Source organism: Dermacentor variabilis, chromosome 2, assembly GCF_050947875.1.
Source record: "Dermacentor variabilis isolate Ectoservices chromosome 2, ASM5094787v1, whole genome shotgun sequence".
NCBI classification, from domain to species: Eukaryota; Metazoa; Arthropoda; class Arachnida; order Ixodida; family Ixodidae; genus Dermacentor; species Dermacentor variabilis.
The window spans coordinates 235,828,869-235,852,902 of record NC_134569.1 but is presented as its reverse complement, the minus strand read 5'-3'; the positions used below and the strand labels follow the sequence as shown (position 1 = coordinate 235,852,902).

General features: G+C 46.8%; 1 protein-coding gene across 1 annotated transcript in view; it reads left to right on the top strand.

Annotated features, from left to right (window-relative positions):
- Positions 1–24,034, top strand: part of LOC142571224 (uncharacterized) — a 108,373-nt gene that overhangs the window by 23,821 nt on the left and 60,518 nt on the right. The window lies entirely within an intron of this gene.

The following is a 24,034-nucleotide window of genomic DNA, read 5'->3' as shown; positions in this document are numbered from 1 at the left end:
ACGGCGCCGGCAAAGGCCTCTGTGAGCTAACTCCTCTCGTAAAACACAGCACAAAAACCACTCTCAATATGGATACACAAACTTTACAGTGGAATGTCAGAGGTCCGATCCCACAATTTTGATGATGTTAAAGAACGTCTAACATCAGGGAATATGTCTAATAGGCGCTCATGCTTGAGCGGCACGTTGATTTACAGTTGCTTTTTGCAATCATCGTTGGACAATAACTCGCTGTTTCTCTTCCAGAAGCTATCTTCGTGACGCCGGAGGAAGATTTCGGTAAGACCATAATCACAAAGTGAATACGTTACCTTATGTGGGCAATGAGAAATGCCGAGAAAGTCAGCAATTTTAGCCTACCCATCAGGTTTTATTCTTAAACATTGGTAGGCTGCAGGCCTCGTCAGGCACAATGCTAGGAGTGAATGGAGTGGTCAAACGTAGGAGCTTAAGATAAATAAATGGCTATTGAAATATAATACCAAACTCTCGCTGATGGGTGATGATGATGATGGGTGTAACGTTAAGGGATAAGAAAAGAGCTGATTGAGTGAGGGAACAAATACGAGTGAATGACATCTTAGTTGAAATAAGAAAAAGAAATGGGCATGGGCAGGACATGTAATGAGGAGGGAAGATAACCGATGGTCATTAAGGGCTACGGACTGGATTCCAAAGGAAGGGAAGCGTAGCAGGGGGCGGCAGAAAGTTAGGTGGGCGGATGAGATTAAGAACTTTGCAGGGACGACGTGGCCACAATTAGTACATGACCGAGGTAGTTGGAGAAGTATGGAAGAGGCCTTTGCCATGCAGTGGGCGTAACCAGGTGAATGATGATGATGATGATGATGATGATGATGAAACTCTCTCTAAGCTTGATACTGTGAAATCGAAAACAATATTTCCGACCCTAGATTCAGTAAATGGATAAAGTTAGGTATTTAAACACTCGTGGCAACCTATCCACCACGTAGAGTTCTGAATTTTCTTCCAGCCATAGGTCCTCCGGATGAAGGTAAGCATAACATATTTTTGGACTCCTATTACTGCTTACTTCTTTTGATCTACTTACGCAGTGAATGAGGCGATTCACAAATAGGAAAAAAGCGGTACCTTTTATGCATTGTCCAAAAGAAGCTTTCTCAAATGATTACGTCGTTTGTCTTAATGTATATGTAATGAAGCAGACGCGCCCCTGCGTATGTGCCGTCTGAAGAGGAAGACGAAGGGCCGTGCCGTGATCGCGAGCGAGCCCCGTGCTACGGACAGCCCTTGCAGTGCCTTGATTTATCTAGCGTTCCACACCGTTGTGAACGACAATAAACCTCGTCGCATTTGGTGAAGGTTGCTGAGATCCTTCGCCTCGTCCTGGAGCTCCGCACTCGAACCCTGCCAACAAGATCGCCCAGCACAATGCCTGATCCCGCCACCTCGTTGCTTGCACCCCCGGCTGCCACTGTCATCTGCGCCGGCGTCCCTCGTAAACGCGACCCACCCACTTTCAGTGGGACCGCCGAACACGACGTGGAAGACTGGATGTCATTGTACAAACGTGTAAGTGCCCATAACAGATGGGATGACCAGTCTAAGCTGACCCACGTGCCTTTCTACCTAGCCGACTGTGGTATCCGTAACTTCTGGTTTCGGTTTTGGGTCTTTACATCAGGGCGCCACTCAGCGCCAAACGCTGTAAGTTGCCTCCTGTAAGTTGCCTCCTCAGAAATAAACATTGATTCTTTGTCTGTTCCCCGACGGAAGCAGTCCGGCTCTTTCTTGCGGCGCTGCGCGCCCCGGCCGTTTAGGCCTCATGCCGTAACCCTTTCGTCCGGCCGCCCCGTCGAAGCTACAACAAACTGGTGACGAAGTAAACCGCTCACTTTACTTTTTACGTCCCCTTGCCTTTCTACTTTTCCTGCTCCCCTGCTTTCGGCATGCAAGACGCCGCAACTATGTCTCCTGCAACTTTGTTCTCGGTGCCCGGCATGGCGTTCGTACCCCCCATGCCGCCTTTCTTGCCGCTACCCGGTACTCCTGCGGTACCGTGGCTCACGTGGAAACGGTACTTTTGCATGTTTCTCGAGGCAACCGGAGGCAAGGCACTACAAGACGAGAGGAAGAAAGCCATTTTACTGAGCAACTTAGGCTTCGAGGGGCAGCGTCTCTACTACGACCTCGCGTCGCAAACGGACCAGACGGCTACTACGTTCGAAGACGTTCTCCGCATCTTCGACCAGCACTACGAAGAAGGCACCAATCCCCTGGTGCACCGCATTATCTTCCGGGACAGGAAGCAACTACCTGGAGAAACCTTTCAGGACTTCGTCACCGCGCTACGAAGGCTAGCGCCTGCTTGTGCGTTCGGCGCTTGGCACGACGAGTCCCTTCGCGACCAAATCCTCCAAGGCGTCGCATCAGCAAGAATTAGAGAAAGTTACTCTACGAAGGAGCGTCCCTCATGCTCAAGAAGGCCCAGGAAATCGGACGAACCGTACAAGTTCACAAAGAACTTGTAGTCTTCAACAGCTCCTCTGTTCAGCGCGTCTCGGCGCAACGCCAAGATGGCGTCGACAGCCAATGCCTTCCTCGCCCGGGCGCGCAAGATGGCGGTTCCCGCCACCCTTCTCCCTCGAACCGGCGGCTTCAAATGGCGCTCGGCGGCATGGCGGAAAGTCGCGACCTGGGGAGGCCGGCCAACATGGCGCGCGGCCCGAACTCCGCGAAGCCAGTCGAGACATCGCGGGCCATTGCTACCGATGTGGTTCACCTCACCACATCGCATCTGATCCAGGCTGTCCAGCCAAGAACGTTTTCTGCTGTGCGTGCGGAAAAGTAAGACATTTCGCTTCAGTTTGTCGTTCGAGGAACCGAAAGCATCGACAGTCCCCTGCTCGTACGCAGCTTGATTTCGCTACATGCCAACAAGTGTCAGGAGTTCCGGCTGACCCAAGCGTTCAGTTGCCGTCTCTTCCGCACAACGCTCCCTCGGAGTTCGCCCAGTCGTACTCAGGACAATCGGAACTTGTAAATGACTTCATCCACGACGTTGATCTTCGAGCTTCAATGCAACCAGTCTCGGCGAAAGTGCGTCCTCAAGCTCGGGTTCTCCCTGAGCAAGTCTGCGATGCAAACTGTATTTCGCCCCTGGAAAACAAAGTTCAGTCAGTTGGTGAGGCACCGCAGCCAACTGACAAGAAGTCGCTGTATTCATTTCTTGGTGTCACGCGATACTACGCTAAACTGATCCCGCAGTACGCTGAATTGGTAGAGCCGCTTAAGAAACTGCTAAAGCAAGAAAAACCGTTTGTCTGGGATCAGGATACCGAGTATAGCTTCCAGACTATTAAGGAGGTAATTGCATACGAATTCTGCTCTTACGCCAAAAGTGTTAAGACGTACGTGGACCGTCGTCGTGCATCAAAATGCCCTCAATTTCGTCCAGGAGATCTTGTCCGAGTACGCAACTCTAGAAAGTCCGACCCTAAATACTCGGGACCATTTAAGATTTACCGTAGGGTAGGTCGCTATACTTTCACGCTTGAAAATGGCAAACGATGGAATGCATCCAAACTTGTGAAATGCCCTGCACTACAGGATTTTCTTGGAAAATTCACTGAAAAAAGTCACTCCAGTGACTACCCTTCTCTTGATGATTGTCTCCCACCTTTTCTTGCAGTTACTACTGGTATAGGGGATACATTACGTTTCTTGTAGCGTAATCGTGTAGTACGCTCATCATTACTACGGTGCTGACCGCCATACGAATTTGTCTTTCATGCCAAAAAAGTTGTTAACATTAAAAGTCCTTAGCATTCTTACGGGGGGACTATGGAGTGTAAAGTGCTTTTACGCACAATGCCCAATCCACGACAGCCACAGAGACTGTCTCGAGTCAGGCTCAGGGCGAATGAGCCACCCATCAGTGCTGTCCCAGGGGGCACACGGATGTTTGTTACTGTCTACTTTTGTACTTTGTGAATATTTTTTGTGTTATCGTGTGTGTGCAAGGCTGCATCCTCCCAAGACGGGTACTGGAACTGCAGAACTGGAGTGCAATAACTCATATTCAGTGTTCATGTGCGTTTTCTTTTAAATGGGGAAGCCAGAGATGTCATTTTCTTTTGTGTACAGATGTCATCACTAATCACGCGTGTTACAGTGCTAACATGTGTTCTTCGACTCGTGACTTACTTTTGTTGCGAGGAGAGCGAGTAGAGCATTTTTCCTTTCAAGGGAGAGGTGATGTGGTATCCGTAACTTCTGGTTTCGGTTTTGGGTCTTTACATCAGGGCGCCACTCAGCGCCAAACGCTGTAAGTTGCCTGCTCAGAAATAAAGATTGATTCTTTGTCTGGTCCCCGACGGAAGCAGTCCGGCTCTTTTTTGCGGCGCTGCGCGCCCCGGCCGTTTAGGCCTCATGCCGTAACCCTTTCGTCCGGCCGCCCCGTCGAAGCTACAACACCGACGTAGCCAAACTTTGGTTTTTCAACCACGAACCAGACTTTACGAGCTGGTCCGCGTTTAAGACTCTGTTTGCTGAAGTCTTTGATCGCCCAGCTGTGCGTAAGCTACGCGCTGAACAGCGTCTACGCCAGCGCGCACAGCAGCCTGGAGAGGCATTCCCCAGCTACAGGATGTTCTCGATTTGTGCAAGCGGGTAAATCCCAGCATGTCATAGGATGACAAGATTAAACACATCCTCAAGGTCATCGAGGACAGCGCATTCCAGATGTTGCTGGCCAAAAGCCCAACTAGCGTATCAGCCCTCATTAACCTCTGCCAGAGCTTTGACGAGCTGTGTCGCCAACGTTTCATCGCCCACCAGAACATTCAGCACGCCGATTCCGTCTCGAGCATCGCGGTTTCTACCGAAATAACCAACTCGACCCTCTCGCAGCATATTAAAGATTTTATTCGTGAAGAGGTGGCCAGGCAGCTCTCGCTGCTCCCTCACAGCGGCGCACCTACGGCAGCTTTGCCTCCAACGCTGCAGCACGTCATCCGAACTCAGATATCTGAAGCGCTTCCCGCAGCTCCTACAACACCCCTACCCAATCCTGTGAGTGTGCCGCTGGCCCATACCACCTTTGCCACTCATCCTACGTCGCTGCCGCTCAGTTATGCAGCCGTGGTTGTGCGGCCACCTGCGCAGACAGCTTCCTTTTCATCGCCCATGCATCCGGCTTCATTTCCAGTTGCCCGACCGTCACCACAGTTTTTGCGTCCCACCGAGACGTGGCGCACTCAAGACAACCGACCCATCTGCTTCGCCTGCGGCATTGCTGGTCATGTAGCGCGCTTCTGTCGCCGCCGCGCCTCAACTGCGCGTACAAGCTTTGACCCGCCCAGCTACGCACCACAATACGCCGCCCCACCTCCATTTTCATCGCGACGTCTCGACACTGATCGCCGGTCGGAAACTCGGCGCTCTCCTTCCCCTCGTCGGCGTTCGATTTCGCCCCTGCGTCGTCGAGTTCCCACTGAAGAGGGAAACTGACTGCTGCAGTGCCTGAGGCAAGAACTGCAAATACATCGACGTTCTCAAGACCTCAATCTTCGCCGCAAAATGTTATTAGCGTTTTTGTAGAGGGAGTACCCGCAATCGCACTAGTCGATACCGGAGCAGCCGTTTCCGTTATTCACGAGAGCCTTTGCCGCAAGCTACGAAAAGTGACTACAGTTCGCTCTGGCCTGGTGCTCGCCACTGACAGCGCGCAGCGAATTCACCCGTCAGCTGTATGCACGGCCCGTGTCGTCATCAACGACGTTCTGTACATTATCAAGCGTTTCGTGCTACCATCTTGCTCTCAGGACCTCATCCTTGGTTGGGATTTTCTGTCACGTCATCATGCTGTCATTGACTGTCCGCGTGCAGAAGTGTCGCTTTTACCACTATGTGAATCACTGCCGACCAGCTCTCCTCACTTTGCCGACAAACTCACTGTTGACGCCGACACAACCATACCTCCTGAGTCGTCGATGGCTGTTGTCTTGTCGTCTGATGCCACATCTGACACTACTGGGGTGTTCAGGCCGTCCGATGTGTTTGCTCAACGCAAGGGCATTGTTCTTCCGTTTGCCGTGCTGTGATGCTGCTCACTACTACCAGTACCCGATCAGCCTACTGCGTGGAGAGACCGTAGGATACTTCCAGGCGGTCGACTACGTCGACGACCTCGATGTTCCTACCGACTCCCTCCGTCATGTTGACGCCATCGCTTCGGTCTCCGGCTCTTCACCTTCAGTGGTTTTTGACAACGCCATCCACCCTGCTCTTTCCCCACCTCATCGCCGCCAACTTTTTGCTCTCCTTCACCAGTTTGTCAATTCCTTCGACTGTAATCAGACGTCACTGGGCCGTGCCACCGGTTTTAACGCGATAGCGTTAAGGAGCTCGTGTCGCAGAAAAGCCGGTGTCGTCGGCGTCGGTGTCCGCGTCCGCGGCGTTGGCCGTGAGCGATAAATCACGGCAGGCACTTCATAAATAAAAAGCAACTTCCAAGATGGGCTGGGTGGGAATCGAACCAGGGTCTCCGGAGTGTGAGACGGAGACGTTACCACTGAGCCACGAGTTCGATGCTTCAAAGCGGTACAAAAGCGCCTCTAGTGAACGCGGTGTTGCCTTAGAAACGAGCTGTTCCTAAGGCTCAGGCGTGCGTCGCTTGCTCAGGCGCACATTTTGTTGTCGCGCCGAACGCTGCGTTGCTCGACGCTCACCGCGTCCGATGCGGGGCGCGTAGTCGCTGCGCCGTAGCCCATTGTCTTACAGCCCTTGGCGGGTCGACGGGAACGCTGTCGCGTTCCACTCTTGAAAGCGAAGCTTAAGCGTCCTCCAATTTTTTCTCACACCATTGAAACCAGTTCCCACTCCCCCTTGCGACAGCGCCCGTATCGTGTCTCCGCCGAAGAGCGCGGACTCATCACGGAGCAAGTGGACGACATGCTCAAACGTAGAGTCATCCGTCCCTCTCAAAGTCCTTGGTCTTCACATGATCTATTGGTGAGAAACAAAGATGGCTCCATTCGCTTTTTGTGTCGAATACAGACGCCTAAACAAGAAAACGAAAAAAGACGTTTATCCACTGGCTCGAATCGATGACGTTCTCGATTGTTTACAAGGCGCAGAATACTTCAGTTCCTTGGTTCTGCGCTCCGGGTACTGGCAAGTTCCAATGGCCAAGCCTGACCGTCCGAAAACCGCATTCGTTACACCCGATGGCCTCTACGAGTTTAACGTCATGCCCTTCGGGTTGTGCAACGCGCCTGCTACTTTTGAGCGTATGATCGACACCATCCTTCGCGGCCACAAATGGAAGACCTGTTTATGTTACCTAGACGACATTGTCGTTTTCTCAACCGATTTTTCGAGACACCTCGCTCGCCTGCATGACATTCTGACCTGTCTCGCATCTGCCGGCCTACAGCTTAACCTCAAGAAGTGCCGTTTTGCTGCAAGAAAACTGACCATATTGGGTCACGCTATCTCAAAAGACGGCGTCCTCCGGGACCCAGACAAGCTCCGCGCCATTGCCGACTTTCCAACGCCCACGTCTATCAAAACCCTCAGAATTTTTATTGGATTATGTTCCTATTTTCATCGCTTCGTGCGCAATTTCGCACCCTTCATGGTACCTTTGACAAGTTTACTTTCCGCCAGTAACGGCATAGCAGCGTGGTCACCTGAATGTGATGCAGCGTTTCGGCAGCTACGCCACTTGTTGACCTCACCACCGATTCTTCGCCACTACGACCCTGATGCTCCCACGGAAGTCCATGCTGACGCCAGCGGAGTTGGCCTTGGCGCGGTCTTAGCGCAACGGAAAGCTGGCTATGATGAATACGTCGTCGCTTATGCGAGCCGTACTCTAAAGAAAGCAGAATTAAATTACTCCGTCACAGAAAAGGAGTGCCCAGCGATCATCTAGGCACTAAGCAAGTTCCACCCATACCTTTACGGCCGTTCTTTCGCCGTTGTTACTGACCACCATGCCCTTTGTTGGCTTTCTTCCTTGAAAGACCCGACTGGACGCTTGGGACGTTGGGCGCTTCGCTTGCAAGAGTACGACATCCGCGTCATGTACCGCTCCGGTCGCAAGCACTCCGGCGCTGATGCGCTCTCTCGCTCTCCACTGATGCCTGATTTGGCGTCTTTGTCAGGTTCCTCGTCCAACCTGTCACCGTTCACCATCACTGACATGCTCACAGAGCAGCGCAAGGACCCAACCCTTGCAAGGTTACTTGACTACCTTGCCGCTCCGTCTGACGTCCCTTCGACACGAGCACTGCGTCGCCAAGCAGCCCACTTTTCCGTGCGCGACAACATTCTATATCGTCGCAACTACATGCCCGACGGACGCAAATGGCTCCTCGCTATACCTCGTCATATGCACTGTGACGTCTGCACGTCTTTTCATTCTGATCCCCTAAGCGCCCATGCCGGTGTCCTCAAAACTTACACAAGGTTGCGTCAGCGTTATTATTGGAGAGGCATGTACTACTTTGTGCAAAAGTTCATTCAGTCTTGCACTACGTGCCAACAAGGCAAGACACCTACCCAGCGTTTCACAGGACCGTTGCAGCCACTATCATGCCCGTCTCGTCCGTTCGACCGCGTCGGAATCGACCTCTACGGCCCGTTTCCATGCAGCGGGCGTGGAAATCGGTGGATTATTGTCGGCGTAGATCACCTTACTCGCTACGCTGAGACTGCAGCTCTGCCAGCAGCGACCACCCGGGACGTTGGTTTTTTCATTCTTGTCAATTTTGTTCTTCGCCACGGTGCTACCCGAGAATTACTGAGGGATAGGGGCCGTGTCTTCCTGTCGGAGGGCATCCAAGCCCTTCTAGCTGAGTGCAGGATAATTCATCGCAAATCGACCGCGTACCATCCCCAGACCAACGGTCTGACCGAGCGCTTCAATCGCACACTTGGCGACATGTTGCGGATGTATATTTCATCTGACCGCTCCAACTGGGACACCGTACTTCCCTTTGTTACGTTCGCATACAACACCGCGACGCAAGCGACCACCGGCTTTTCCCTTTTTTTCCTTGTGTATGGTCGTGAGCCTTCATGCCCTTTGGACACCATACTGCCCTACCAACCTGACGCTACAGAGTACACTCCGCTTTCCGAAGTCGCCAAATATGCTGAAGATTGCCGTCAGCTGGCACGTGCCCTGACTAGTGAAACTCAAGAACGTCAAAAGACAAGACATGACCGTGATCATCAACCACAGCACAACTTTGCTCCTGGTTCGCTTGTGTGGCTTTGGATACCAGCCTACATTCCTGGCCTTTCTTCCAAACTCCTGGCCCGTTATCACGGTCCGTACCGCATCATCGAGGCCACTTCACCGGTAAACTACATCGTCGAGCCGCTCACCGTGTCACCAGACCTGCATCGTCGTGGGCGCGAGACAGTACATGTCAACCGCCCGAAACCGTATTACGACCCGCTCATCTTTTCCGCGCCCTGAGTCGCCAGGATGAGTACGCTTCGCTCCCGGGGCATTGTAATGAAGCAGACGCACCCCTGCATATATGCCGTCTGAAGAGGAAGACGAAGGGGGCCGTGCCGTGATCGCGAGCGAGGCCCGTGCTACGGACAGCCCTTGCAGTGCCTTGATTTATCTAGTGTTCCACGCCGTTGTGAACGACAATAAACCTCGTCGCATATATAATAATTTCGTGTGCGTTTTTCGATAACCTTGGTTTCACTACCCCGTGCATGCTCCTTCGCCGGTGCAGAGACAATATATGTAACCATCAGTTTTATTCACTTCTAAAGCCGGGCGAATATGCTAAAAAAGGTTACCGCCTATTTCTTAAGATACTAAGTAAATAAACGAAAAAAGAGAGTGAAAACACGTAACCTCTTGGTAGACATTTGTAACGCCCTTAATCAAAGTGAGAGTAAACCGGGGGAAATACAAACATTTCCTCAGCAAGGTAACAGTTCAAACATTACAAGCTGATTAAAAATCCTTCGTTTGTAAGAACTACTGAGCAATACAAAGATTTCCACAATAAGCTAACAATTCGGAAATTAAAACGATTTTAAACTCGTGGCGTCTAAGAAACAATGGGCCGCAAGAACATTTCCACAATAAGCTGGCAATAGAGCATCTAAAGTTAGATCATAAACTCTTGGCCTTTAAAAAATGTAAACGAACTACCACACTCGATAGAAAACAAAAATATAGGAACAATACTCAAAGGGCAGAGGTTATAATAACGAAGCGGAAAAATACAGATTTTATGGGAGGGGATAAATTAAGGTCAGGGTCTGTGATAGCTTCAATAAATCTGGCGCATTATACTGTGATGAAGTTCACTGTCCTTATATACAAAGGCTACCGCACCATCGAAAATGTGTAAGTGGAGAACGTATAATTGATCTCTGAATAAATTGGTCTGCGATGTCACTGAGATTCACTTTGCGTGCTAGCTCTTTGTGCCCCTGGAGAACTGCTACGTGATTCAACCGCGCTTGTTCCATTGTTGACCGCAGGTACGTTTTGACACGACGGAGGCATGGAAACGATCTCTCAGATGTGCTTGACGTGACTGGGATAGTCGAAACAATTTTGACAAGCTTAGCCACCTCGGGCAAAAGATCTCGCAGCTGCTCAGTTATCGCCCGAAAGCATCTGTACAACATCCTGAAACGTTTGCAAAGGTGTATTGCGCTGCTTTGCTATATCTCAAAGTCTTGCCCGTAGAACTTCAACAGCCGCGTGCTTTCACCATTCCCAGTCGAAACTGATCAGTCTGTGTGATGTGCTGCCACATTTCTGGTCAGCACTTGTCGTCCAGCGAGGGATCTACTATGTTCGATACCTCGTAGGACCGCTGGTGGTACGTGTCCTCGGCCGAAGGAAATACGTGAGATGCAGATACGTCGTCATACCATCATGGACCTTTTCTTTGGCTTAGGAGGAGCTTCTTTCTCTCTAGCATTTAGTTCCACGCGCCTCTACGTGTGTCTCGTTCCAAAATCGGCAAAATCCTTCCTTCCCAAGGCCACTAAGACTCTCCCTGACAGCCTTTTCCATTTTTTTTCTGCTTGATCAAATCTCCGTGCTGCTTTCTGCAACGCAGTACTTGCTGCGTTGCATTGCGAAAACACAAGTGTCAGGAGCGTGAGGGTGAAATATGTGTCGAATTTTAACAGCGCTTTCAAAAATTCACTGACTTTGGCTCCGGCATCGTTTCGTTCTTCTGATGCGAGGTCATGAAGAAATGAAATTGGGTGGCTATAGTTCTTAATAGTCGATCAGAGAAGTTCGCCTCAGCGTCCACTTCGTGAAACAAAAGTTTCGCAAGCTTATGCTCTCATCTTTCTGAAATGCCTGAGACATATTCGGCGGTTTGGGAGCACGTAACAAATATTATAATTTGTGGCATCATGCCCCAAAAATCGCGACACATTTCTACTTTCTGGCTCATGTCCTGCAGCACCAGGTGAAGTACGTGCGCAAGACAGTCTGCGTGCAGTGCTCACGGCTCCTCCTCTTATATGACGGCTTGCAGCCCACTGTGCTGTCTTCTTTTTGCAGTGCCATCATAGCGTTGCCCACGGCAATTGTTATTGCTAAGATCAAAACTGCGGACAACGTTCTTTAGAAGGGCAAAAAAAAAACTGGGCGCTCTGGTGTCCGCATTGTTATAGAATCCACAGAACAGCTCATGTGTTTTGAAGTTATTTTGGATAATGCCAAAGCAGATCGACACTTGCTTCTTCGCAGATACATCCGCTGTCTCAACTATGATCACGGCACAGCGTCGCGCTTCACTAACCTCATTCGTGAGTGACCGAGAATATCATGAGCCAAAATTACCAACACTTCGGTTAAAATTTTTTGGGTCAGCCACCTGTACTTGGTTCGAGAAAGCCATGATCGCAGTTCCGGAATGTCACTGGCCCGAAGTTCCAGAGGCTGCCTTAGGTTACTTTCCACATCATCATGACCACGTACTGCCAATCCCTGGAATGCTAAGTATTGTAATGAAGATAATGTCGGTATCAGCGTTTTTCCTTGCGTCTTCTATTTCTTTTCGCTTCCCAATTACACAAGAGTTGCTACACAAGAGCTGCGGTTCCGCTCATGGCCACAATGTGCCGATTCGAGGTCTCGTGACTTTTAAGTCTTATAAGAGAATTCCTCCAGTTTGAAACACCGTTTTGCACGAATCTCAAGTGAGAGTCCTTATCCGCGGAACTTGAACTATTTGGACAAAAGATGTTCATCTCACAAGCAGCACGACAGGTCTCAGAAAATACCTTGTCCACTGACGCCTCATACAGAAGCCATTTGTACGTATGTTTCCATGCTGCTTGGTAATGTCGTCCCTGTTGTGCTTTAAGGTTAGGAACTGCATCTTCACCAACGATTCGCACGTGTGCGGAGGCAGTGGTTACAGTGCCATATGCGGAGCCTGTGCTGCTCAGGCGAACCTCGGTAGGTGCAGAAGCGGGCGATGAAAGTCCTATGTCGGCTGGATTGCGCGTCCTTTCGTGATCCTCTTTGGGAGGTTTCTTCTTTTTGATGATATCTGTCCATTGCTTTTTCGGTTTCCTGAAATACAAAACCGGAAAGAACAGGGGGAAGGCGGGAGATGGAAACTCAAGACGATGAGCGAAACGAGAACAAGGTGAAAGCGGGAGCCAACGTTTCGACAAGTGGACTTGCCTTTTTCAAAGCGACACATGCTTTCCTCGGCACAGTATTTGGTAGTGTTATCAGGAAGGCAACATCACCAAAAAATGAAGTGTCAAAAGTGTGTTCCGAGTTTAAGAGAAAAAGCTGGGGTCCAGTCCACTCTCTGAAGGGGGAATGCAAGCAAAGCTGTCGGTGTGCTCCCAAATTCGTCCCTAATCCACGGTCCGAACGTGGCTGGACAGCAAAGCCAAACCAGTGTACGAAAGAAAGCATGATTGACCGGGCCGCCGTCCAAAGGAGTATTTCTCATTCTCCGGCGGCCGCGCCGAAAATGCCCGGTGCTACCCATAGCGGCCTTATAGGTGGCTTCTACCGACAACGCTGGCGTAACTTTCAGAGAGCAGAGCAGGAGGGACGTCGATCATTCGCGGAATATGCAGCCGTCGCTTGTCGAGTCTGCAGTTTTAATGACCATGTTGATTCCGGAGGTCGATGGCACACTCTAGTTTTGTTCCCGCTGTGGTTACGATTCGTTCAGTTGGTCGCAGGTTTCAATTCAACGTCATTTGCTTTGGTTGACATTTATTCTTGGAATCCGAAGTGGAAGAAGAATAAGCGCAGGAACGGCTGCGTAACGTCAAGGGGCGAAGGGGATCCAGGTCACAAACGACGGCATCCCCTATAGACCGTGGGAAAAACTCACCGAAATGTATCGATAATATGTCTGCGCACTCTTCCAAGACCAGTGGGTCCTCCTTTCTTAAGAGGTGGCTGTGGGTTAAGTGTATGCGGCCAATTCCCGGACCGCACAAGACAACCTCGTAGAACCGTTCCCAATGTCTGGCTCTGTCATTCGCTCAAAATGGGCGTAATGCTGCGGAGAGTCTTATTCAATTTACTTTAAACATTTTATTTATATTTAAACATTTTATTTATCTCTGCCGGGCTTATATTTCAAGCTAAATTCATACTTGATATTTCGAGTAAAGAGTTAATTTGGGTGTTCGAGAAGGGTTCGAAGTCTTGGCAGAGAATGTGCATGAAAATGAAAATAACACCTGCACTTATCAAGTGGCAGTTCATGATTCCGCCCAGATGCTTGGAACAGTAGACGTTTGAAGAGCTGCCGTTGCCAGTCAGAATCCCCGATGTTGAACTGGATCTAAGCGACTTGGTGTTGTGATCCTTCTCTGTCACTGGTGCGAGACAAATCGTGTAACCGCCGGAATTTAAAGCCGTTCGTTCAACTTTTAGGCTACTGTAGTTATTCAGTCTATTTGTCCAACGCCGTACAAACGAAGACCTGATGCACCCTGACCCCATCGCTAATCTCTTGGGGGGGGGGGGGGCACAGCCCCCCGGAATCTTTTCTTGAGGGGGGGCGCACGAGCGCCTCCAGCCCCTCCTGGTAAACGGCACCTATGTGTGTACGGAAAGCATACACGTAAATGACAAGCTTCACCAGCTGTCACGAGCTTGTAGTACGCGTATTTTCGGTAATATTTAATTAGGCATATAGCGAGACATAAGTTATTCATGGAAGCAGATTATTCGCGCTTAGTCGCACATCACCCGACCATTCGTCTTGTATTTGCGGCCATTTCATTTTGCCAGAATGCCAGTGAAGCTTCAGGAAGTCTGTGAAAATGGAACTTTTGTGACATAAGGAAATATTGATTTGAGTGGATTGAGACACTATATGACGAGAGTGTTCTCGGAATATTCCATATACATTTGTCTTGTACCGGCTCTCTGGCCCTATTTTCAGGCTCGAGCCTCGTGCACTTGCTTGCTCTTGACGAAATTTTATGAATTGAGAAGGAAGTAAAAATTATCTGCGATCGTGCTTAATTTATCTACCAACCTGGCTTGGCGATGTGTTACTTCAGCTCCACTCCATACTACATCATGTGTATGCTCCGGTCAACTACTACTCTGACAGGAATGCAATACGTTGCGACCCAGAAATTAATTTATCAAGCAACTGCAATGGGAAAGTCGACTATATAATTTTAAGGAAATAGAGCTTTTTAATGACACAGGTATTTAGGACACTCGTTGAAACAGTTCTTAACGTGGTAGTAATTTGGGTGCATAAACTCTTCGTAAGGAGAACGCACAATAAATACTTTAACAGTGGGCGAAAGAGGAAGGACGCGAAGTTACACCCACAAGTAAGTTACACCCACAAATCAATATGCGTTTACTTTGAAAAGAAACCTTAAATATGAAGTGGAAGTAAGACATTGTTCACATGGCACGATTATAGCTTTTTCGTATTAATTTCATATTGTGTACGCAAGTTGGTTTGGTGAGCACATGGTGAAAAGTACGCTGAAGTCTGCTGCATATACAACTGCTGAATAAAGGTGCAAGCCGTTAGTGCATAAACTGTGTAGAATCAGTTCACCTATGTAACACTTTGTTCACACTTAGTATTGACAGCTTGCTTATAGAACAGTTAGTTACAGACTGTTTATCACAAACTTTCCATGACTGGGGCAGGTGATGGGATATTGCCAAGATGGAGACTCGTGCCCAATGCACTAAGGCACAAAGGTATGACCACAGACTGTACTGCAAGAATACTAAGACGAGTCGTTTTGCCGCTGTGCTCGTGCCGGACTGAGAGGCATTCCCTTTCATTTGTTCGCTTATATTTCATATCTACAGCTGTACGCCTTGGTGAATGCCGAGAAATCTGCAAACGAAAAACAAGGACCTCTGTTCCTTGAAGAGTGCTTGCGCAAACTCTTCTGGATGGCACACGATGCACAAACGCGGAGCGCAAACTCGGCGAAAGGCAGTGAACATGCAAAAATGGTGCAAAAGAAAACATGTAGTACTTAATAGAATTTTTTTGAAGCATTATTCCCATAGTTTTTTGCACTAACCAGTGCGACATTTTTACTACTTTGATCATAATCAGCCTATGTTTTATGCCCAAGGGCAGCTCGAAAGAATCTCCCAGCGATTTGCAATTACCCATGTCTTGCGCTAGCTGATTGCAAATAGCGCCTGCAAATTTCCTCATTTCATCACCCGGCCAAATTTTCTGCCATCTCGACTGCGTTTTCCTTCCCTTGGCACCCATTTTGTACCTCTAATACATGGCCGAACTACATGGCCTGATCAGCTCAATTTTTCGCTGTTAATATGAACTAAATTATCGGTTATCCCAGTTTGCTTCTGATCCACACGGTGCTCTTCCTGTCTCTTAACATTGCACTGAGCGTTCTTTCCCCGCAGGGGCGCCTGCGTCAGCAGTTGCTTGGTGTGCTGTGACGTCACATAATCGAGCACATGAGGGCTGGACCTTCCCGCGCGTAGCCGTGCGTGGCTTAGCCATGTCTGGAGAAGGGTCATCCTAGGGGTTGAGCCGATGCCGGGTGATTAGCCCTTTGTGGAGGCAACACGCCTCTTTGGCCTCTGATTTACATAGACGGCACCTCCAGACTGACCCACCTAGAGGAAACCAGCAGTCACCTTTTCCTGTCTCTCTCTCCTCAAATATTCCTCTTCTCCCACTTTTTGGCCTCTCCTGTCTTCGGCAGTCGCCTTTTCCTGTCATCTTCAATCTTCGTCTTCTCTCTCACTTTCAATCTTTTCTATTTTCACTTCTTTTCACTTACTAGTTTCCCAGTGAGATTTAACCAGGTCTGGTTAGCGAACGTTTGGTTACACTATAATAGGTTAAAACGCATGGCTGGCGTCTGCAAGTATTCCAACGTAGTAACGTCCCCTTGTTGCGCTTGGTGGTGGGTGGTCACCATCGCCACTGAATTTACCAAGGCTTACATGGCAAACTTTTCCTCCGCTCCAAAATCGCCCCCTAAAAAAGATGACGCACCTTAGGAGCTTTCCAGTTCTTTCTGAAAACAAACCAAGAGACATTTCCAAGGTACTATGTTTTTAACAGTGAAGGCAACACAACTGTAAGAAAACTGTCACCATTGCTAGTTTCCAGATGCCTAGCAAACACGAATCACCTGGCTACAAACCTCGAAGATGGCGAGCGGGGGCCTCCTCTTCGAATTAATAAAGAAGCAAGTTGAAACGCTCACTGGTATCACCAGTATCGGTGACATTAGCATTACAATCTCTGCACATCGCTCGCTCAGCACAAGCAGGGCAGTAATAGCAGAAGAAGACTTCCTGTACCTCAGTGACGAAGAGCTTCTTGAAGGATTTCAAGAGCCAAACGTAATCAAGGTACAAACGATAACATTACGTCGAAATGACCAGTGGATCCCCACGAAACATGTGATACTGATATTAGGTACCAGTAGTGTGCCAAGTTTACTTGACGTGGGATATTTGAAAATCAACGTCCTACCGTACACACCTAACCAGAGGTAGTGCCTCAAGTGCCTGAGGTTCGGGAATGCATCACAATGCTACCGAGGCAAAAAAGAAAACATGTACGAAGTGTAGTGCCAATGATCACCCGTCTGATAACTGCAATGTTCCTGTACAATGTGTCAGTTGCAAGGGAGACCATCCAGTTTACTCAAGGAGTTGCACTTGCTGGAAGAGAGAAAAATAAATCATCGCAATCACCGTAAAAGGAAAGATCTCATAAATGAAGTCAGGAAAAGAATATGACATTTACCTCAAGTAAGCTATGCCAGTACGGCGCGCCAGGTGGCTGCGCCACACCGCTTTCCCGAGTCTACAGGGCCCACGAAAGTTGTTCCTGTAGAAACTTCTGTCCCCTTGGTGGTAGCAGTCAGTGCTGTTCCATCATTGAAGACCGCAGCATCACAGGGCCCAAAGCTGGACAGGACTCCACTTCCCGACACGCGCCTCTCGGCGCCTGGTTCTCGATCGTCCTGCGCGTCGGAAAAGGCGACGGAGGTCGACCCAATGACTCCAGCGCCATCGGCGCCGAAAGGTAGGCGCTCGCTGGAGCGCGCCAAGGAGAAACTTGTTGCAGCTGCGCCGAGAAAGGGATCGGTAACCTGAATGGATACCGCCCTTGCAAACAGCACAACTTTCTTAACAAATGTCACCTACAACTTTTCGATCCATACACATCAATTAACATTCGTCATTCCATCACTATGGCTTTTATCGTACTTTGGGATTGTAGACGCCCGATTAACAATTTCGGTGACATTAAAGATTAACTAAAAAATCTCTCCCCTGTAGGATTGTGCCTACAAGAAACAAGTATAGGCTGTAAAAACACATCTTCTGAAACATTTTACTGTCATACGAAAGGACCGCGAACACTCAGTCGTCCATCTGGAGGAGTCGCTATAGTGGTGCAAGGCAGCATCCTCGCACGGAACGTTTTTCTGAGTATCCCGAACGAGGCTATAGCCATCACCATTATATCATATAAAACTGTCACCATCTTTTCACTGTGCAGTCCTCCCAATGGCCATTTCACAACTGAAGATCGGGAAAATCGAACAGACAAGTTGCTGGAGCCTTTTGTTTTAGTAGATTTTAATGTTCATGCATACGGCGAGCCACCTGGGTTGCATATATAGCACAACGCACTTTATAGTAAGTGCGAACTCTATTAACAAATCATTCCCCCCTCTATTACACACTCCATATACGTCGATTATCCAAAATAGTGTGCCGTGCCTCAAATTTACCAGCATGTGAAAGGCAGCTCCAGACCACAATAAACCTAACACAATGGGCTGACAAAAATAGCTTCCGCATCTGTACTAAAAAAAAAAACTGTTACAGTGCTGTTCTCGCAAAAACGAGGATTGCACTTAGACCCGGTTCTAAAATTGAATGATGTGGCGCTACCGGTAATACAAGAATATGGAATCTTGGGAGTAATCTTTGACAAAATCTTAATTTCCTGGCCCATATAAAGACAACAAAAATTAAGACAAATAAAGCACTAAACATCCTGAAAGTGTTATCCTATAAGCACTGCAGTTCCGACCGAACTTGCCTTTTAGGTATTTACCGGTCTATTGTGCCTAGCTTCCAGGACTACGGCTGCGTAATTTATGGCTTAGACATACACTCTTACATTCGACAACTTGATACAGTACAGAACCTCGTAATGCGACTGGCAAGTTGTGCTTACAGAACATCACCTGTCCCAAGTTTATACGTTGACTGCAATGAGTTTTACTTACACAAGAGCGCTACTAATTTTTTTCCTACGCACTCAGAATTCAGTCATCACCGCAGCACATATGCCACTTAATTGTAACACATTGCAACTCACGCTTACACTGCTCAAATAATCCGAAGAAAATTGAGCCGCTTCTCTTACGATACGAGAAATACTGTCAGGCTTATGATGTTTCACAAGAGTTTCTGCAGGTTGCGTAAATTGCATTGAAGTTTATTGAATGCTTAGTGCAGATAAAAAGGTATAAATATTCAGTACATAAAAAGGTCCCATAGTATAAACACTGTATGGGGACCTTTCGTAATGTTAAATAAAAGCACAAATACTACTTAACAGCAAAAAAAGCAGCCGAATATAAAATTACAAAAACACAAATACAAGTAAACATTCAGACAAAACAATAATACAATGCAGAATGGAGAATATAAAACGATATGGTTAAGGCATAAGCTGAAGTAGGAAACGACGTAAACAGTATTCAAAACAACAGAGCTGAAGTTGTATTTAAAATACATTCAATAAATGGTGCTATAGTTTAACCATGAAATTGCGAAGCTGATGTTTGAATGATGATATAGAAAAGGCACACTTAATGTTATAAGGCAAGGAATTCCAAAGTTTGACTAAAACAAGTGCTACTCTTGGAGAACCATAGTTAGTTCGTACCTTTTGGAGTATAAAATTGCAATTGGAGGAAAAGCGCGTTATATTTGAGTTAGTAAGGTGCTGAATAAGAACAAATTTCAGAAGGCTTTGGTCTGTAACTGCCTGATAAGCAAGTGTGCAGGCATTAAATTTGGTTAGATTGTCAATATCCAGTATGTGCCGTTCCCGATACATATCAGTAACATGTGTACGTCGGTTGCTCCAGGTGAGAATGCGAATGGCCTGATTCTGTACATGCTGGAGGGAAGGAGGTGGCAATGATATCTTTGACCCCAGGAAGCAATACAACAATTTAGGTGACGGTGAATGAATGCATAATATAAGGTGATTAAAGTAGTTAAGTCAAAGTAACATCTAGCTTTGAGTAATACCCTAATACCATAAGAAGTTTTCCGCTGCAGCTCATTAATATGCAAATTAAATTTTAAGCGAGAATCAAGCTTGATAACAATGAAGGAAAAATGATCTGCTAGATTAATAGTATGCTTGTTTATAAAGAGGGGAATTACTTGCGCGTTGTTTATTGGCCTGGAATTAAAAATTAAGAGCTTACATTTGGAGGAATTTATCAAAAGCTTATTTTTAGCACACCATGCACTAACGGTAATAAGTTCTGCATTAAAGGTTGTTGTAAGGTTGCTTATGGAATTACCCTAACATAAGAGAGTGGTGTTATTGGCATATAAGAGGCATTCTGATAATGTGGTTAGACACTGTGGAAGGTAACTAATGTTGAGTAGAAATAAGAGCGAGCCTAGAATTGAGCCTTGCGGAATGCCGATGTTAATTATTTTTTAGTGGGATAGGTGCCGGAGATGGATATTAATTGCTCACGATCAGATAAGTAACTACAGAAAAGATTAAGAGAATTGCCACAAATGACATAAGATGCAAGTTTATAAAAAAGAATGTCATGATTAAGTATATCAAAAGCTTTGGTAAAATCTAAGAAAACCGAACCAATGAAGTTACCCTTGTCAGTTTCTAGCTTACAGTTTTCTGTAAAGTAAATGAAGGCTAGGTTAGTCGAATATACTTGTCTAAATCGAAATTGGTTCGGATGAAATAGATTAAACTTCTTTAGGCAGTAGGCGAAAATGAATTAGTTTTTCAATTACTTTGCTAAAAAAGGCGAGAATGGATATCGGCCTATAATTAGAAATTAGGCATTTGCCTCTTTTTTTAAATACTGAAATAACCTTACTCATCTTTAGATCTCGGAAAAAACAGCAGTTTAAAAAATTAGATTATGTAAGCGAGCATATCCGCAGTTTCATCAGCAATTATTTTCACATGGTTAGCAGGAATATTATTGATACCTGTGCTAGAGGACATTATATCAGTAATCGTTCTTCTTACTTCCTCTGGGGTAGCAGGAACAAAAATGAGTGACTACAATGATCAAGTTCGTCATGCGTACTGGGTGGAACAGGTATGTGAGAGAAGTCACTAAGTGCGTTAGCGATATCCAATGGGTTAGATAATACTGATTCTTCATTATGAATGTAGGCTATAGGCGGAATAACGGTTTTATTGGGAATGAATTGATCAAACGCTATTGCTTTTTATGTCTGAGCCAGTACAATTTATTTCGTTTTTATAATAGCGCTTTTTGGCATCCTTCATTAGAGCATTCAGTGTGCTGCAATACTGCTTGTAACGATCAAGTAGGTGTACATTAAACGGTTGTCTTTTTTATATATAAGTTACCTTCCTTACGCAGGCTCTTAAGTAATGCCCCTGTGAACCATGAGTTTCTGAGGGAAGAATAATGTTTATGGCACTGCACACATGTTGTAGATGAAGATACACAATTGAATATTATAGAGATGAAAGCGGTGTATGCTGATTCAGCATTATTCATTGAAGTGACACAAGACAAATCAGAATTAGATACTATTTCTTTAAATTTGTCGTGATCAAACTTCTTCTTAACAAAGTTCACTCTATTAATCCGAGGGCTGTTCTTAAAGCAAAGGGCAACTGGGAAATGATATGTAATATTGCTTTGAAGAATGAATGCGGAGGGAGTATGAACAAGGTTCGAAAGTGCATGGTCAATAAGTGTTCCCAAACCATCATTTGTGCAGCGAGTGGGAAGGGAGAGTAGAGATTCAGGACCATAACCGTGGAAGCACCTGACATACTGAGCTAGATAAGAGGAGGAAGCATCTAGTTAATTAATGTTAATGTCACCCAAAATGACAACGCACTCTTTTTCCTTTGAAAAATATCAAGAGTAATGTCAAGTGCTTCACAAAATGCAGGAGTTGGTGAATGTGGTGATGGATAAATGGTACCAAAAACAATATTATTATCAGTGCCTATTAAAGAGCGGTCAACCTCAATCCACACCGACTGCAATTAACAGATATTTAAGTGAAGATCAAGCCTACGCTATAAACATGGCTGAGCCCCCATGTTGTGATGAAATGCGATTGGAATATTCTGGATTGCATGATGGAAAACTATAAAGATTTTTATCGGAATTACTTAGCCATGTCTCAGAAACACATATAATTGAGAAGAAATGAAGACAAGACAGTAGTATCTGATAATCGTGAATATGCTTCCGAAGGCTACGTGAATTGAAATGAATCTCTGAATGATAGTTATGGGAAAAGTAGGGTGGGATATCGTTAACGGAAATGTAAGACTTCAGGTCAGATCAAAATGCGACGAATCGAAAAACAAGAAAGAAAAGAGAAAACCTATTTGATTTAAGCAAAAACTGCCAGGTCCGAGTCACTCCTTATGCGAAAAACTTTTTCTATCAGTAGATTGCCTTGCCTTGATGACTCAGTCATCAGTCCACACAAAAAAAGCCACTTTTTGCTTCTTGAGTTGCAAGGCCTTACTGAATAATTGCTTATTCTGTTGAGGAAGGTGGTCATTCTCAAAAACAGGTTTGCTTCGTGTTTTGTTGAATCCAATGTCATTAGTGTTAAGGCATACCTTCCGGGCTTTGCCTATGAACTCAGTTTTCTAGGCTCGAGAGTGAAGTCGGACAAGCAAGTGCTTTGTGTCAGAAGCAGAGGGAACACTGAGCGACATCGATATCATTAGATGAAACAGGACATTCTATTTTAGAGGCAATAATTTGAAGAATATTCATGCAATCTTCACCCTGAGTAGACGGAACCTTTGATGTCCAAGTTTTTTTCATGAGTACTGTTCCATGTTACTACTTCCTCTTTCCAAGGATTCGTTATGTGCAATCAGGGATTTCTTCATTGCAGTTAGCTCTTACTTTTCAGATCTGTGAGATTCAACACTCTTAACAAAAAATCAAGGCTGCTTGTTAGTCCTGCTATCTCGTCCTTTAGACCTTTAATGATTGAAGAAGGCTAGAAATATAGCTTGGAAACAGCAATTCTTGTTATCTTGTCAAGAAGGTTATCAAGTTTGTTTTAAATGTATTTTCCAGCTGTTCCACGCGTTTAGATAGTTCAGCAACAGTTGACATGGCCAAAAACACCGGGAGCAGCAGCAGAAGCAGTGGCTGTAAATTATAAACTAAATGAATAGAAATATACACACAGGTAAAGTATACACGAACGTGTGAAGCCGAGACGGAAGAGATCAAGCATGCACACACTGCTACACCGCCACTGCTGATGCTGAAGGAAGTCGAGTGGTACGTAGGACGTTTATGTAGCCAAGCTACTGGCGACCAGGTGCAGGCGCAGATCCGAGGGCAGCCATGAGCTGTGAGAATCACACCGGGAGCCCGATGAGGCACGCTGCTGGCGATTGGGTTGGTTGCTTGCACGTGCGGTGTCGCGAGTAGGCGCTGAATAGTTGTGTAGGCAGGCCGATGGCGCAAACCAGTGAAGCCGAGACGGAAGAGGTTAAGCATGCACACGCCGCTACACCGCCACTGCTGCTGCTGCTGCTGCTGAATGAGGCCACAATGATTGCCCCCATGGTGCGATTTTACACAGCTATGTCATTGAAGACTCACACATCTAAAGAAGAAAGACACCCTGCAAGAACACATAATACAATCGTTCTGAGCTAGTCAATACAAAATATATTGATTACATGGAGTTTTACTCTGATGGGTCTAAAATACACGAATACGTGGGTGTGGAGGTCGTGACGAAAAGCTGGGAAACAAGCATTGAAATACCACAGTAGGCCTCCGTTTTCACTGCTGAAGTTTATGCTGTATGGAGTGAAGTTAAAAAATTATCACGGACAAGCGAGAAAACACAATCATACACACTGTTTGGTTAAATACCTTGAATGCTCTAAATCTGAAATCCGAGTGTGAAACACAGGCAGGGGATATTTTAAACTTGATGACTTTCAACAAGTACGACAGATCTGCTGGGTGCCATGTGATGTTGGGATATCAGGTAATGAAGCAGCAGATAGATGCGCATCTATGGCAGCGTACAAATACATAAAGAACACAGCACCTCCTTACAAAGATACTATCCGGGCGACTCGGAGGGCCCTGCCGTCAAAATGGCAACAGGAACGTGACTTTAGCAGAAACAAAAATTTACATCTTACTAAACCCGTGCTTGACGTGTAGAAGTGATGTAGCCACAAGGAACGCTTTATTGAACTAGCTTTATGCAGACTAC